This window comes from Mixophyes fleayi, chromosome 1 (assembly GCF_038048845.1).
Source record: "Mixophyes fleayi isolate aMixFle1 chromosome 1, aMixFle1.hap1, whole genome shotgun sequence".
Lineage (NCBI taxonomy): Eukaryota > Metazoa > Chordata > Amphibia > Anura > Limnodynastidae > Mixophyes > Mixophyes fleayi.
In genome coordinates, this window is record NC_134402.1 from 310379123 (window position 1) to 310395715 (window position 16593).

The following is a 16593-nucleotide window of genomic DNA, read 5'->3' on the forward strand; positions in this document are numbered from 1 at the left end:
AACTGCAAATGATGTATATATGTTTTTCACAATGAGCTTCCCCCATGATACACAATTTAAACACAGAACAGGGTAGCTCAGGCCACGCTTGGATTAACAGCGGGGTTCAATAAAATGATTCATGGATGAAAATTGATCACAGCAGCTTACCTTGCTAGACCAACAGGTAAGTGGGACATTTCTATTACACCCATACATTTTACATTATTACACTATGCTTGTACATTCAAATTTAGAAGGCACCAGAACGTGTCTAATATACATGTAACATATTTGCCGCAGCATGTACTGTGGGAAGGGAGAAGCAGGGACACAGTCACAAACATGCTTGGAACATTTTTACTTATACTGTACAGTTCTAATATGGTTGTACAATGGCTCTAATGTTTAAATGATATATATGTTTGCCATTAAATATCTTCATGGGGTGGTGGTTGCACACATTTCCTGTCTAGCATTGTTGACTTCACTTACAGGCTTGAATGGTTTAACACAGCAATGCTCTTGTGGTTTTGTTCCCTTGTACACAAACATGAGATGGGATATTGTTTGAGCTTTCCACTACTTTCTGTTTCTGTGTATCTCGCACAATAATACAGTCCTGTGTCTTTTGCTTCCATACTGTTCATTTGCAGATAAACTTGTTTCTTTGAAACATCTCTTGTGACTGAAACTCTGTTCTTGAGTGAATCAGCAAGATATACGCTCCCACCACTCCATATACCCCCAATCCATTCAAGTCCTCGTCCAGGGGATTGTCTCACCCATTGCACTCCATAGCTTGTTAACTCAAATCCAGAGACTGTACATGTTATTTTCAATTGTTGTGAGGGTCTCACAAGCCCTATATCTGACTCCTGTAATGTCTGAGAGAGGACACCTGAAAAATAGAGAGAAGTTACCAACAATTCCAATAAACAAATATAAAATAACAGTTCAGATAATATTTCATTTAACTCTTACTTAAAGGCAATATTACTAAAAAAAACACAGCTATGTCCATGGTAACAGATTTAGTAGATATTGCTATTGCTGTGATGGGGACAATTTACTATTTTTATATAGGTAAAGTCAGATCACTGATTTGCATAATAGATCTAGCCAGGGTTCACATTGCAGCCAAAAGTAACCAGAATCATATTCTTGATTAAAGTATTCCAACATCCTGTGGATTTACATATATTTAAAGTGTATCTCCTTTTACTGTGTCTGGAAATTATTTGAACTGAACTGTATATTCAATTCACTATAATTAATGGTGAAATGAAATTGGTAAGGACAGAATGGAGAACAAATGTTATTTTGTAGTGCAAAAACACTAAACAGTCTAAGTTTTATTACATATGATTTATAATAATTTAAAACAACACAATTTTATTTATCTTTATTAAAATATAGACTTGTATTCTTTCAATGAAGATAGTGTTTCAGCGAATTTATTAAAATATGTAAAGTGTAGTGTTAGAGTGCAATTGTATGATTATTGATTTAATATCTATCATGTGCTAAGCTTTAGATGCTAATATGTGATGCTATGACTTTAAGGGAAATTAAGCAGATATTATTTTCAGTTTAAAAAGACAAATTATTCAAGGTTGGCCCCGCAGCGCCATGTTCCCATCAACGAAAACATTCCAAGAACATGTAGTAAAGTTCTTGATAAGATAAAACCCAAGGACTCAAAGATGGGGGCAGCACAAGGATATTGGCAAAAAGCCTGGAAAGAGATAACACACAAAGAAGAAAGAGTTGTTTGATCTTTGATGTAAAACTGAAATATATATATTGTTAATTGATTTTCTCTCATTATTTTAATGTCTTATAATTGGTTGTTCAGAATCTATACCCCTAGACTTACATGTATAAAAATAAGCGCTGAAGTGGTCTCAAATTGGAACAGAATAAAGCTGCTCAGCATTATATCATACAGGTGTTGAGTATTTTCTGTTCACCAGTCGACTGAAAACAAAGAAAGATCTGACTGACATTGAAGGTGCTTGATAGAAGTATCGGTGAACCCCGATACCCCAACATTTCTGGGGTCTAGATCCGGGATGCTCCAATATCTCCACACCTGACGCCAAACTCCACTGATGTCCAGAGAACTGCTGAACTAAATCCGGTGAGTAAGAAAAGTGTAGATTTCTACCTTCTTACTCTGTTCAGTATTTCTTTGTATGTCTAAGGAAAGTCAGTTGAGGTGATTAGAGGGTATTCTATGAACCCAATGTACAGTCAGAGGAAAGGATAATGAAATGATAAATGTATGGATACTGTAGATTATGATGGATGTAGACAATTTTAGTTAGAAGATAATAAGAGAGGTGTATGTAAGAATTGTACCTGCTGCATTGTTCTGAGAAAATATTCAGGTTGCAAGGGACCTAGACTAGAGTGTGTTACAACTACAAATGCATATTACGGTTTTGTAAGTAATGAAAAAGAACTATATTTTACGTTCGGGTGCATTTGAATGAAGAAATACTACATACTGGCCACAAAATCATATGTTACCAGATTATAAACCTATATGTCCATACACTGACTTGAGGGGAAGAATCGGATCAGCCATAAGTGCCAGCCTTTTAATCTACAGCCGATAAAACTCACATCTGGTGTTCCTATGGCAGACTAGGAGGTAAAGGATTAAAGATACTTATAGTCTGTACAAAGGGGAAAATTGTATTACCTTATTCCACTTATAAGACATTGTATCCCAGATACTGACAGTACTGTGACCAGTAACCCAGTAAATGGGGGCACAGAACAGTAAGATGCCTACTATAGGCAAGCCTATGGATATAATGAAAAAGAGAGAAGGTAGTAAAGCTCTTAAAAGAATTCATAAAGTACTCAAGAGAGCAGGATTTCCCCCAGAAGGGACATTAGACTTAGAGAAATGGTATGGGTTTTATTTGAATAATAAAGAATGGATAAAAAGGCTTGGCTATGAAGATCAGGTCAATGTGTGGATATGCTAAATGTATGTTTGATCCTGCGCAGCTGAATGAGTGAGATGTGCCCCTCCCTTATTCTGTGTAAAAGATTTCAGTGTGTTGAGATAAGAAGCACTCTGTTTTTTGTTATCTGACAATGTATGTAATGCTGATAAAATATGTCCGGAGTGCTGAGTGATAATAACATGTTGAGGCTAACTTGTATTTAGTCTAATGCTGGGACTTGTAGTTCCACAGCAGTAGGCTGGAAGGTATCAGCTGATTTTTCTTTCTCTGTATGTGAGTTTTGTCTCCGTCTTACTTCGTGTGAGGGAGATCTGTGTTTGTCTGTCTTGTCTGTTTTTTGCTTTTTTTTACAAAAGACATGTTTCAAGGTTAAAGAAGTTGTACATTTGTAAATAATATAATGCCTGCCTGCTTAATTCTAAGCTTTTAAAGAGATGCATAACAAGTGTTGAAATGTTTTGGTCCGTCATTACACGATTCAGTGGACGGACAAGTTGGCTGGGGTCCAACAAGCCGTTTCTGTATTTGAACAAAATAATTTTGTTTCTGAAATTTAAGAAAAATAGCTTTCTCTTTAATGAAGTTGAGAATTGTGGGAGTGAGCTTTACATGAAGATATATATTACAAGCTGTTTTTATCTGTGTGAAAATGGCGCTGATAAATGTTCTCAGAAATCAGGAGGGTTTGTTATGCCCATAAAGAAATGTTACGAGATAAAATGTCGTCTGTGAGCGAGAATTGTGAATATATATTTGTACTTTAAACATGGAAATCACAGAATCTGGAAATATGTGTGAATATTTGGTTTACAAAGAGATGATGAGAAAGGAGTGGCTTTGAACACTCGCCCAGGTCTCGTCACTTTGACATTCCCTGTTTGTGAGATTAGGGACTGCCCTTTGAGGAAATCAGTTTTTCATTGTATGGAACGCATAGCGTCACAGTTAAGCTACAAAGAGAAACTTTTAAACAAGTGTCGTATTAGCAGCTGTTCAATGTGAATTAATAACAGTTACTGTAATTTCTAGTGAATAAATGTTAATCTCTATGCAAAAGTTTTTTTCTTCACAGAAGCTCTCCAGCTACAAAGCACCCTTTCAATCCAGATTGAATTTATCCAACTACCAATGAATAGAAGTTTGCAATGTTTTGATCCACAGCTACAACAAACATAAGTAAAAACTAATCAAGAATTTAAAAACCGTAGACTCTGCTGAGTAATGATTACCTTGTTTTGGAAAGAGATATTAGAGTTTATGTGCTATTCGCATAGCAAATGCATGAACCAGATGGTTTTTCTGTATGTGCAGAAAGCAAAAGGTTTTTATTTTTATCCTCATAACAATTTTGAGTCAATCAGTGTTGTAAACGCATTCACTGCCCTTATTTACTGTGCTATAATAGTAATATACTGCAAGTCCTTCTTTGTATCGTGGGTATGGTAATGCATTGATGGGAATTCAATATTTGTACGGAAATGAAAAAGATTTAAGACTTTATGAGCTATTATCTGTGTTTTTGCATTAGCATTTCTAGGTGATAGTAAGACATTTACACTCTCCACTGAGCAAAACCAAATGTTTAACCAGTTTTAAGCTAAAGCAACTTCAGCACCAGCACTGGCTTTGCCAGATTGTGACAGCGCTACTCAAGCACACGAAGTTGAAGGTTTTACTCGAGATAAAGCCCAACATCGCAGACTGTTTAAGACCATATTCCTTAATGACCTTTCTGAAACATATCATCAACAATTGTTCCTTATAAGACCAGAAGCAGCAACAATGGAAATGCAATCCATGCTCCAAGTCCTAGAAGGTATAGAAGACCGGGAAAAGGAGAAGCAGAGGAAAGTCAAAGACAAGTCCCAAACCGTTCATGTGGTTCAAGAAAATCAAGACTGAAGGTTCGTACAGACACAAGAGGTGCACCTGAGCAATAAATAAAGGAAAAAGAAAACATGACTCTGGAAGAAATGAAAAAGCAAGGAGTTTGTTTCTTTTGCAAACAGAGAGGAAACATGAAAAGAGATTGCAATAAGCATAAGAAATGGCTGGAAAGAAGAAATCAACAAGCTACAGACCAACAACTGGCATAGGAAATTGGCACTCCAACGTACCTCCGGCTCACAAATAACCAAACTCTGAAAGACAACTTGACTAAAGGCCTAGTGAATATCATATTACCTAATGGTCAAGAATGTGAGTGTCTAATTGATACTGGAGCAAGCCGCACTGTATTAAGAAAACAGGAGGTACCTCAACAACTATTAACAGAAATTGGTTTACCTGCTATAGGCCTAGCAAGAAAATAAGTAAAACTAACAGAAAGTAAACCAGTCACACTTTTAGTAGGTGAAGAGAAAATTGAAGTACCAATACAATTTCTCACTTCCTCATCTTGTCCCTATAATCTATTGGGAGCAGATGTACTTTCAAAGATACAAGCCAGTATCAAATACACCCCAACTGGAGTAAAACTCACAAGTCAACTCCCATCTCCAGTCCAAGAAGAGCTTACAGCAGCAATCTACATGCTGGAGCAGATTAGCACATGTCACAAGGATAAGACTGTTAATCTACCAGATTGGCTGAATATAGTACCAGACAAGTTATCGTCCAAAGGAAAACAGGATGTGGGTACACCTAAAGTAAGTCCTGTAAAACTGACACTAAAGCCAGGAACACATCCTGTCTCAATTAAACAGTACCCACTTGCAGCAGCTCAAACCAAAGCAATCTCAGAACAAATACAAGAATATCTACAAATAGGGGTGTTAAGAAAATGTCGCTCTCCTTATTCTACACCCCTATTCCCAGTAAAGAAACAAGATGTCGGACAAGGGGGTGCAATACTGGATGGTTTATGACCTAAGGAGGTCAACAAAAGACTTCTGATCAACACTCCCATTGTACCCAACCCCCACACTTTGCTTAATCAGATACCGCCAAATGCAAAATGGTTTTCAGTAATTGACTTGGCAAATGCTTTCTTCTCAGTCCCAATCACAGAAGATAGTCAACTCCTTCTAGCCTTCACCCATGATGGAAACCAATATTGTTGGACAAGACTCTCTCAAGGAGGAGCCACCAGCCTATCAGAATTTTCAGAAGCAATGGCACTAATTCTCCAAGGATGGAGGCCTATCAATCCAACTACTCAACTCATTCAATATGTAGATGATCTCATGGTGGCTGCGGAAGCTGAAGAAGAATGCAAAGCAGAAACACTGTCATTACTTTGTTTTCTGGCCGAACAAGACTGCAGAATATCACCAAGCAAGTTGCAACTAGTACAGGAAAAAGTAATATTCTTAGGACATTGTATCTCTGCAGGAACCAGACATCTTACACCTGAAAGAGTTAAAGTTATACGAGACATGAAGACACCAAAAACAGTCAAAGAAATCAGAGCCTTTTTGGGACTCCTCGGATATTGCAGAGAGTGGATTCCTTCAGCTTCAATTCTTATGCAACCACTGTATGAATGCTTGAGGAAACAACAGGGAACAGAACCACTCAATATAACTGAAATAGAGAATGCAGTGCAAGCCCTGAAACATGCTATCTCTACTGCACCAGCACTTGGACTACCAGACTATCTGAAGCCTTTCACATTGTTCTGCCATGAGCAGTCAGGACATGCTCTAGGAGTCCTCACACAGAAACATGGAACGAAGCAAAGGCCACTGGCCTATTATTCTGCACAACTCGATCCAGTTATAAGAGGTTCTCCATTATGTATACAAGCAGTAGCAGCAGCAATACTGAAAGAAAAGGTAGCAGATATGGTATTGGACCATGCACTTATTACTCAAGTTCCACATGCAGTCACAGAAATTCTTAATCAAGCAAAAACAAAACATTTGTCTGCAGCTAGACTAACTAAATATGAGGTAGCCTTGCTCAGCGCCTCACATGTAACAATTACCAGATGCACAATCCTCAATCCAGCAACCCTGCTCCCCATTGATGATTCAGAAGAGGGGAGTAAGGGGAGTCGCAAAGAAGATGAATCATCAGACAGGGGATATGAGGACCTGAGTGAAGTGTCTGAAGAAGAAACTGAAGAAATACACACACAAAAATTTTCACATGATTGTTTGGAACTTATGAAATTAGAAACTTGAGCTTTGCATAATGTTACTGACACACCACTTTCAGTTGCAACCCTAACTCTTTATGTAGATGGATCTAGATACTATGTGGATGGAGTTCCATATACAGGTTATGCCATCACAACTGAGGAAGAGGTGCTTGACTCAGGAACACTGTCTAATGGAGCATCAGCACAAGAAGCAGAATTATTAGCTCTAACTAAAGCTTGTGTATATGCAGAAGGACAAAAAGCCAATGTATATACAGATTCACGTTCTGCCTGGGGAGTGGCGCATGACTTCGGTCCCATTTGGAAAAGCAGAGATTTCCAAGGATCAAATGGAAAACCCATCAAACATGCAAACTTGATTAATGAACTGTTTAGAGCATTGGAACTCCCTAAACAAGTGGGAATTATAAAGGTTCAAGCTCACACTAGAGAACAAACTCCAGAAGCAAGAGGAAATAACTTTGCAGATCAGGCAGCAAAAAAAGGCAGCCCTCCAACCAAAGAATACTACATTTCTTGTAGACTCAACAGAAGGTGACACAGACAAATTTCAATTCCCAGACCTACAAAGCCTTAAAGACTTTCAGAAACAAGCAACAAAGGAAGAAAAGAATAAGTGGGAAAAAGAAGGTGTACAGCTTGATGAGCAAGGAATATAGTCAAAAGAAAATAAATGGTGCCTACCAAGAGCCTTATACCCAGTAATGACTCAGATTGCACATGGACAAGTACATCATTCCAAAGAGGCAATGACTAATAGGGTATGGAAAAATTGGATTGCCCCTGGATTTAACTGTGCGGACACAAACTATGTGGCAGCTTGCTGGATATGTGGAATACACAATCCAGGGCAAAGAGTAAAGACCCCAAAGGCTTTCTATCCCTTTCAGAGACTTCAGATCGACTATATACAACTTCCTAAATGTGGTACCTACGAGTATGTGTTAGAAGGAAAAGCTACTGCTAAAAACACAGCAAAGAAATTAATCTCAGAAGTCATCTATAGATATGGCATACCTGAAGTTATTGAATCAGATAGAGGTACAACCTTTACAGAAGAGATAATGAAGCATGTAATGAAGAACTTGGGAGTATCACAAGCTTTTCACACTCCTTATAGGCCACCAGCAGGTGACATTAAATTGAAACTACAGAAAATTATGCAAGAAACCAAAAAGACTTGGTTAGAATATTTATCAATAGTTCTGTTTAACATTAGAACTACACTTATGAAGAGACACAGGTTTAGCACCAAATGAGATACTGTTTGGCACAGCACACAGAACAGGCTGTTATTTTCCATAGCAACTACAGCATGTACGTGGTGATTTGTTGAATTATGTTGCTTTATTACAGAAACAACTAACTGAAATATATGGTCAAATGTTCTCCTCCATTCCAGACCCTAATTTTGATACAGGTACCCATAAACTGCTATCTGGGGACTGGGTGGTCATAAGAAAGCACATCAGGAGACGTCTTGAACCCAGATATAAGGGTCCTTATCAAGTCCTGTTGATGACTCCCATGGCAGTGAAAGTACAGGGAAATGACACCTGGATTCACGCATCACACTGCAAAGTCTTCAAATCAGGGGAGTCTTGTTCTGATAAATAGAAATGACTGTCTTATGGTATTGATATGTCTTACCAGAATATTTCTGCCTGAAGTAGGGGTCAATGCCTCCCTAACCCAGTGTGAAACAGACAGATAAGTGACAAATTGCCTATGTCACTGTGAGAAACAGATGGGAAGGAGTGCTCAACAATTTGCACTCATAGGAGAATAAACTTTTAAAATGCCTTTGTAAATACTTAACCTCATTGCCAAAGTTGTCAGCAATGATTCATTTTGAATATTGGAAATATTGCCATTAATAGCAAAGGGTTTGGCAATCCAGCTCATTGTATATGTGGTAGAGAAAATTGTTATATGGCTGATTAAGAAATTACTGACACTTGATTGTTGTTCCTGCAGGAAAAATAATGAGCTTCCAGAACCAGTAATGATCACAGAAATTTCTACAAGTTTAATGTCTGAGACAAACAGTGAACATTATCAGCAATGGTCAACAATCAAACCAAAAACCTGCACAGTCTGCAACAAGAGATTGACAGTGACCATCGAGAAACCAGAAAAAAAATTGATGTCCTATTCATTAGTGGGACATATTTGTTAATGAATCTTATTCCATATAGAAAGCAATGAATATTTTGATTCATCCATTGATACTAATTCTTCTTGTACTAACTATAATGATTATATGCAACTGCTACTTAACATGTAATACAAGAAAGCTTTTGAATAGATATCAGCAAAGTATTCCCCTCTATGCACCGAGATAAAACATTAAGTAGGGAAAGAAAAGTTATGGTGATAAAGTACCAGAGATATGTGCTTAATGAATTCTTGTTCTAATCATATGGGGTCCTTATGATACCATATGTTTAAATGTAGGTACTAACTGTCTTCTGCTGAGTATCGCCATGACTGATAGGTAGAGGTTAATAGTTGATATTTAATCAAAGAGGGGAATGTTAGAGTGCAATTGTATGATTATTGATTTAATATCTATCATGTGCTAAGCTTTAGATGCTAATATGTGATGCTATGACTTTAAGGGAAATTAAGCAGATATTATTTTCAGTTTAAAAAGACAAATTATTCAAGGTTGGCCACGCAGCGCCATGTTCCCATCAACGAAAACATTCCAAGAACATGTAGTAAAGTTCTTGATAAGATAAAACCCAAGGACTCAAAGATGGGGGCAGCACAAGGATATTGGCAAAAAGCCTGGAAAGAGATAACACACAAAGAAGAAAGAGTTGTTTGATCTTTGATGTAAAACTGAAATATATATATTGTTAATTGATTTTCTCTCATTATTTTAATGTCTTATAATTGGTTGTTCAGAATCTATACCCCTAGACTTACATGTATAAAAATAAGCGCTGAAGTGGTCTCAAATTGGAACAGAATAAAGCTGCTCAGCATTATATCATACAGGTGTTGAGTATTTTCTGTTCACCAGTCGACTGAAAACAAAAAAAGATCTGACTGACATTGAAGGTGCTTGATAGAAGTATCGGTGAACCCCGATACCCCAACAGTAGTCAGTTAAAAACCGTACGATGGGAATAATCCAGTGGTGGGATTCAGCCGGTTCTCATCGGTTTGCCAGAACCAATACCTAATTTTAGGCTCAGTTCAGCAAACCGGTGACTACAGGCTGAGTCCACCCATTTCGTTGGTGGGGGGAGCAGGCTCTTTGAAAAAAAAAAACCTCACCTGTTCACGGCGTCGGCACTACTCCTCTCTGTTCCATCCTCACTGGATGTCGGGCGTGACGTGATGACGTCATGCCCGACATTCAGTGAGGAGCGGCGCAGACAGGAGGCAGCGGCAAGCAAGAAGACAGAAGAGAAGAAAAGAAAAGAGAAGAGAAATAGGGTAAGTGAAGGAATGGAAGCAAGAGGGAGCAAAGGCAACATTGCAGAGTGTGAAAGGGGGCAGCAAAGGCAGCATGGCAGAGTGTGAAGGGGGCAGTAAAGGCAGCATGGCAGAGTGTGAAGGGGGCAGTAAAGGCAGCATGGCAGAGTGTGAAGGGGCAGTAAAGGCAGCATGGCAGAGTGTGAAGGGGAGCAGCAAAGGCAACATGGCATAGTGTTTTGAATGGCAGCAAAGTCAGCATGGCAGAGTGTTTGAGGGGCAACAAAGGCAACATGGCACAGTGTTTTGAGGGGCAAAAGCGGCATGGCACAGTGTTTTAAGTGGCAAAACACATTTTTGTACACTTAAAACGGTCATCGGGGCAGAGAACCGTTTGTTAATTTATTTGAATCCCACCAGTGGAATAATCTCATTATTATAATATTTATCCAAATGGTGCATTACAATATGTAGTCTTTAGTTCATAAATTATGCACAAGGAGTACAGAAAGATAAATAAAGAATATGGGGATGCCCATACTGCTCACGTTAAAGGATTACAGAAAGATAAATAAAGAACTAGCAAACAGATAATACAATAATATAGAGAGGACTGCTATATATATTGTTTGCATTAATTTTGGAAGGTATTTATTTATCCTTTAATGCAAATAAGAGCCTCAGAACACAGTCATAAGATGTTACAATACCATGCAGTAACTTTATAATGAAAACATTCTAACTGGTCTAAGCTATGTGAGGTCCAATATTTGGGGCACATAATATTTACGATCAGTCCCACCACAGGGTTCATCTTGTTATTTTATCACTCTTCTTCTTATTTCAACACTTTAATTTTTAAATATATTCAAATACCTTCTTCTGGTTGATATCTAATATTTTAACATTACCTAATAAAGTTTATTTTAATTACTTCTGGCAACCCTTTGAGACCGGAGGGCTTAAAGTTTCAACTCTTGTTTTTTTTTTCCTTTCATATGAGTTTCTCATAAGTAGCAAGTCATTGAATTATAGATGGTTATAATAAACTAGCTTAGACTTACAGACTGTGCCACATTCGAATGTTATCCTGCAATGTTGTAACTCAGTGTGAGTAACTGAGTAAATATTAGAGATACCTAAGATAAGAAAATGGTCTATCACACATGGATAGCAAATCGCTAAATAATACAGAAAGTTCCAGATTGATTACCCCTTGGTGACCTAAAGCGCATTCTAATCCGGCACTCATATAGTAGTGAGTCAATGAATTGGAAATAGTTATAATAAACTAGCTGTTCATCATAGATTGTGCCATGCTATGATGCTAGCCTACACTCTTGTAACTCTGTGGGGGTATCTGAGTTCAATAACAGAGATACCTAAGATTGCAATAATTCATCTATCTCACACGGATAGTGGACACCTCAGTGATGCAGAAACTTACATACTAACTACCCATCATAGGTCTAAGACACATTGTTATCCTGCATTGATATTGTAAGGTTAATTCATTTATAACTTATAGATTAATGGTCTGATACACTTTAAACATATAAATTGAGGACATGAAATCCCCAGCGTACACGCAGGGTACATGACTTCTGGTGAACATTTCATGCATTCTGACATCCATTAAATTGCATGATGTCTTTCTGAACAGATGAAAACATAGTTATTTTCTAATTTACATTGTAGCTTGTTTCTATTGCCCCTTGATGTGAAACAGAAGATGAGTTATGCACATATTAACATATTTTTTTTTACTTTAAAGATCATTTTATTGTATTTTTATTATCTTTTTGCTTTAGTAGAAATTAGTTTTTCAAAAGGTGGAAAATTGTGTATAGTAGCAAGCAGTCCAGTGTCATCTATCAGCCGAATGGATAGACACCTCATGCAATCTTCACTGTTAACACTTTAACATTATTAGTACGTAGTCCAGCATTCAATTTTCCAATTCCAACTGACTCCCTTAATGCAATCCATGATTCCTAAGAAACATCCTTGCGCACTACAGTTGTTGTTGCTTCTGGAGGTGATACATTTATACAGAAGGGAATCAAGAAGAGAAGCATAGCTTTAAACAATTGTCTGTGAAGCAAGCCTTTGCAAGCATGACAGTCAGCATCCTGTTGCACAGCGGATCACTAAAGCCATAACAGCTATGTAAGCATTGGCTGTGCATCCAATTTCCGCTATCAATGCATTAGGTTTAGCAGCTTAGTTAAGGTCATGTGTCCACGCTATCAAATTCAATCTCGATTCCATTTCTCCTGAACACCAGTTCCTCACCTGCACCAGCAGGTTAAAGAAAAAGTATTTCAGTCCTTGGAAAATGCCATTGTGCTGACTATGCACTTAACTACTGATATGTGATCAAGCGTTACTGGTCAAAGAAAAGGCTACAAGACCATGACAGTCCAATGGGTAGGTATATTGCCATAAGAAGAAGCAGTGCCGGTAGCTTCATCATCCTCCTCCTCATGATTTCATCATAGTAGCGCTAGCACACAATGCCAGGTCATTCACAGGCAAGCTATTCTCTGTATCGCTGGTTTCACTAGGAAACATACTGGTGTCAATCCGTTGGAAAAACTCAGGAATATCATAGCAAAATGGCTCACCCCGCTAAGACTCTATCAGGATTCCTCATTGCCGAAACATTCTGTGTGCATTATAACTAGGTGCATTTCAACATACTTTGCACACACAATAAACTTGGTGGTGCAGAATTTCGTAAAAAATGAGAGGTCGGTGCAGGAGATACTGTCAGTGGCACATAAAATTGCCGGGCATTTTCGGCGTTCAGTGACTGCATCTAGATCAATGCAGCAGCTTTCAAAAAAATTATCTGCCATGCCACCAACTGAAGCAAGAAGTAGTAGCGATGTGGAATTCTACACTTTCTGCACACTAACTTGCCACTATTTTTCATAGGGATTGTATCTTTTATTAAATTGTCATCCATTTGTGCCACTGCTCTGTCAGCAATTTTAGCCATCCAGCTCGCTACAGCCTTTAGCCAAAATTGGTGAAAATTTTGACAAATGTGAAGAGATCATTAGAAAAAAATCTGTAAATGAATGGTAATGCTATCTATACATAGTAATGTAGGAACAAAAACAGCTCAAATTCACATGATTTTTCACAATTTTTAATTAAATCCAAAGCCAACACACATGAAGATTTTTGGCCAAAACCAAACCAAAACACGAATATGGTTTGAGAACCAAAACTAAAACATGGTGTCTGCACACATCTCTAGTAATAAACACATTTGGCCAAATAAAAGATGTGCATATGGAGAAAGTATAGAGCAATATTTTAATTATTAATAAAGGCATCTGTGTTTAATTTTTTAAATTCTATTTCGATAATGGATAAATAGGTACAAGTGCAGGATTATAACTGGGAAGATTTTAACTTTCACCAAAATATTGATGAATGTGCACTAAGAGAAGTGTTGGGCTGAGTTAGACCATTCCTAGCATAGTACAGAGTAAGCGAAGCACTGTACCTCATTTGGCAGAACAATGTGGAAATTTCCTTTTGTGAAGCAAGATTTTAGAAATGAGAGGAATGAGAGGGCAAAATGCAGAAGAATTTCATGCTATGCAGAAGGACACATCTCCTTTTCTGCAAAAGTTCTTGAATTTACGGTCTTTGGGTCTTGTCCTATACTTTAAATGGGACCCATTCTGTGCCTACATAATTCACGTCACTTCTTCACAACGAAAAAGTGCTTTTCTAAGCACACTATGAGGAATGTCCTAAAGTGCCCTAACTCTCATAAGTATTTAAAGTCATAAATGAAGCTAAATTAATCAGTGTTTTAAAAAATAATACCGGAAACCTTTTTATTAATGAAAAGAGTAGCATGAAAGTGGCAGGAAGATGGACTTTTATGTGACATTTACAGTTTTGCGCAGTGCACCTCTGAATATTTTTCTATCCATTCACACCCCTATACACACACTACATTTTGAAGGTATCTACCGAGAACAGAAAGTAGGCATAAACCTTAAAGTCCTCTTGGCAGACTATACACAGGACAGTGCATGCATTATGGACATCCAAGGAAACCCGCCTGGGTGCGTCCAGAATGTTGTCCAACCCCACTGCACTGCCCTGCCCTTTGCTTCTTATCTGGCAGGGCGGCTTCTTTTTGGAAATGTGTTGCTTCTATAACATCATAGTCTAATGCCACACAAGCAAGATGATCAGTTCAAGTGCTTCACAATGGTTTATTTTATATTTATTAAGTCTGTACTAGAGTATGATCTCTAGCACCTATAACCCACACTCCTGTGCTAGTCTATGGATAAGCTACTTGGAGAATTTTAATACTGCTGTTTTTTTGGCTACTGGAAATTTTCCGCATATATATATTTTTTGGTTATTAAGCCATCTCTCATTTTTTTGTTTTGCAGTTATGCTCTGTGACCAGTTTTACTTTTTATCAATAGGGCTACCTATTTTTCTAGAACTGTATAAATATTGTTTATATGTGCTATTGTGATACCCTAATACTTGAGTACCCTGGGGTGTATCTATATGTAAATATATGTGTGTATATTAAAGAAACAAATGTGTGTTGCCACTGCTCATATACATTTTTGAGTGACTTTTGATGCTTTCACATATACAGTGGTGATATAAGAGCCGGACAATACTGTTAGATGATACATAGAAATAAAAGGGGAGGGGTTTAAAACTGAACTGATGACCTTTGAACCCTAAGGCAGTTGGAAGGAGCTGTTCTGGAATTTGGAGTCTCTGAGGAGGAGAGCCTGTTTTGTTTTTGTTGGGAACCAGGGCCATGGTAATATAGCGTGTGTGTGCGGCCATGTTAATATAGCGTGTGTGTGCGGCCATGTTAATATCATCATGTGTGTGCGGCCATGTTAATATAGCGTGTGTGTGCGGCCATGTTAATATTATCATGTGTGTGCGGCCATGTTAATATAGCGTGTGTGTGCGGCCATGTTAATATAGCGTGTGTGTGCGGCCATGTTAATATAGCGTGTGTGTGGGCGCAGTAGTTTAATAGAGCGTGTGTGGGGGCTCAGTATTTTAATAGAGCATGTGTGTGAGGCCATGTTAATATAGCATGTGTGTGTGGCCATGTTAATATAGCGTGTGTGTGCGGCCATGTTAATATAGCGTGTGTGTGGGCGCAGTAGATTAATAGAGAGTTTGTTGGGGGCTCAGTATTTTAATAGAGCATGTGTGTGCAGCCATGTTAATATAGCGTGTGTGTGTGGCCATGTTAATATTATCATGTGTGTGCGGCCATATTAATATAGCGTGTGTGTGCGGCCATGTTAATATAGCGTGTGTGTGCGGCCATGTTAATATAGCGTGTGTGTGGGCGCAGTAGTTTAATAGAGAGTTTGTTGGGGGCTCAGTATTTTAATAGAGCATGTGTGTGCGGCCATGTTAATATAGCGTGTGTGTGTGGCCATGTTAATATTATCATGTGTGTGCGGCCATATTAATATAGCGTGTGTGTGCGGCCATGTTAATATAGCGTGTGTGTGCGGCCATGTTAATATAGCGTGTGTGTGGGCGCAGTAGTTTAATAGAGAGTTTGTTGGGGGCTCAGTATTTTAATAGAGCATGTGTGTGAGGCCATGTTAATATAGCATGTGTGTGTGGCCATGTTAATATAGCAGGTGTGTGCGGCCATGTTAATAATGCATGTGTGCGGCCATGTTAATATAGCGTGTGTGTGCGGCCATGTTAATATAGCGTGTGTGTTGGCGCAGTAGTTTAATAGAGAGTTTGTTGGGGGCTCAGTATTTTAATAGAGCATGTGTGTGCGGCCATGTTAATATAGCGTGTGTGTGTGGCCATGTTAATATAGCGTGTGTGTGCGGCCATGTTAATATAGCGTGTGTGTGAGGCCATGTTAAAATAGCGTGTGTGTGAGGCCATGTTAATAATGCGTGTGTGCGGCCATGTTAATATAGCGTGTGTGTGCGGCCATGTTAATATAGCGTGTGTGTGGGCGCAGTAGTTTAATAGAGCGTGTGTGGGGGCTCAGTATTTTACAAGAGCATGTGTGTGCGGCCATGTTAATATAGCGTGTGT

The 16593-nt window shown here is 38.3% G+C and overlaps 1 long non-coding RNA gene across 1 annotated transcript; it reads left to right on the forward strand.

Annotated features, from left to right (window-relative positions):
* Positions 1-2087: 2087 nt before the first annotated feature.
* Positions 2088-10069, forward strand: LOC142158064 (uncharacterized). Its single transcript, XR_012692721.1, has 2 exons — positions 2088-4139; positions 8471-10069. It is a non-coding gene; the product is annotated as an uncharacterized LOC142158064 (long non-coding RNA).
* The last annotated feature ends 6524 nt before the right edge of the window (positions 10070-16593 follow it).